A 2,082-nucleotide genomic window follows, 5' to 3' on the forward strand; every position below is an offset into this window, starting at 1 on the left:
AATTAGGTTCTTTGCAAGGCCTTGTGTTGAATGTTGGGGAAGCACAGAATGGGATGTTATATTTTCGTTACCAGATGATTCATGTGACAATTATGGATACTGTGGTGCTAATGGTATTTGTAGAAACAGGCATCCCATATGTGTCACAAGTGTTCACTCCGAGGTTTCAAGAAGAATGGGAACTTTCTAATAGAATCAGTGGATGCATGAGATGGACACCATTGGACTGCCACAGCAGAGAGGGATGTTTACTGCTTGTAGGGGTGAAATTGCCTGACATGTTAGAATTTTCACTCAACGAGTGTATGAATCTCAAGGAATGTAGGGCCCTGTTTACAAGGTTACAATTTGTTATGTACAGTAAACAAGAAGGCGTATGTTTTGACGTTCACCTGATTATAACAAAAATGCATGTTCAATATGATCAAATACAGGGCAGCTTTTCAGGACAAGAAATAGCAGTGAAGCGGGTATCACACCCATGTCAGGGTCTAGAAGAGTTCAAGAATGTATTAGTTTTGATTGCAAAACTTCAACACCGGAATCTTGTTTCACTTTTGGGCTGCTGTATTCATGGCGATGAATGTATGCTTATCTACGAGTACATGTCCAACAAAAGCATGGATCTTTTCATCTTCAGTGAGCATCTTGAATCTTCGGCACTTAATGTCTAGATTCTTTATGCTTCAGCTTGAACCCTCCATGCATCTAAGATTCACAAGGGCTGAAATTGATTTGCAGATGATATAAGAAGTGCTTTATTGGGATGGGACACGCGCTTTAACATTATCATGGGAATCACAAGAGGGCTTCTCTATTTACACCAAGATTCTAAACTTCAAATCATTCGCAGGGATCTCAAAGCAGGCAATATTTTGTTGGACCACTACATGAATCCTAAAATCTCAGACTTTAGCTTGGCTAGAATTTTCGGAGGTAATGAGAATGAAGCAAAAACAAAGAAAGTTGTCAGAACATAGTAAGTTCAGTGGATATACATCTTCAGCTAATGTACATTGATATTCATTAGTCAAATAAACAAACTTATATACAAATTTCTCATGCAACGGCTATATGTCCCCAGAGTATGCAGTTCATGGGAAGTTTTCTGTAAAATCAGATGTCTTTGGTTCGGTGTGCTTTTGTTAGAGATAATAAATGGCAACATAAACGGGAGGTTTTCTCACCCTGATCACAACCATAACCTCCTGGGACATGTAAGCGCGAAGAGCTATATATATAGTACTCCATGTCATTTCTCTTTAGCAGGATTAGTTAAGCATTGTTATTGAAATTTTGTAGGCATGGTTGCTATGGAATGAAGAAAAATCCTTGGAAATATTGCAAAAATACTTGGAAGAATCCTGCATTGAATCTCAAGTACTTGGATGCATTCGTGTGGGTTTATTATATGTTCAGAAATTCCTAGCGGAGAGGCCCAACAATGTCGTCTGTAGTTTTCTTGTTGGCAAACGAGGGAGCAAGGTTGCCTTGGCCTGAACAGCCTGGTTTCTTCATGGAAAGATGTTCCACTGATCTAGATACAAGGACAAGAGGGGAGCAATCTCATACACAAAATGAAATAAGCCCAATGGTGGAACGTCGATAGAGAAGGCTTGAGCATTATGATGCTACTTAACCAATGCATGTATATTAGGAATTTAATTATATTATCTTGTCAGTTATAGGATCTATGCCGTTATGCCAATTGGAAGAGATGACTAAAGACGATCCTATAGTGTTACACGGTGTACCAAACATAATCAAATCGTTCAAAGTCTTGGCAGAAAACGATTTCTGGTTTTCGAGAACCAATGTTTCTATGTTTTTCTATTGTTTTCCATTATATGAAAGCAATCATATAACTCAATTATTAGCACTTGTACACAAGCTACTTTTCTTGTTCTTTCTGTCAAAGCAATCATATAACTCTATTCAACCTTCAGTTATTTCAAACATCTATGAAATATCTTCCCTTCAACATCACTATTGTTTGCTGAATTGATGTTACACCTTGCTGTAAGAATAGTTGAAAGGTACCATCCAGTTCTCAAACATTCAATTTCCAAAGAGTAGATGTCA

The 2,082-nt window shown here is 37.8% G+C and overlaps 1 pseudogene; it reads left to right on the forward strand.

Moving 5' to 3' along the window:
- The first annotated feature begins 407 nt into the window (after positions 1-407).
- Positions 408-1,609, forward strand: LOC137742855 (G-type lectin S-receptor-like serine/threonine-protein kinase SD1-1; annotated as a pseudogene).
- Positions 1,610-2,082: the final 473 nt, after the last annotated feature.

The sequence above is a fragment of the Pyrus communis genome, chromosome 8, assembly GCF_963583255.1.
Source record: "Pyrus communis chromosome 8, drPyrComm1.1, whole genome shotgun sequence".
NCBI lineage: Eukaryota > Viridiplantae > Streptophyta > Magnoliopsida > Rosales > Rosaceae > Pyrus > Pyrus communis.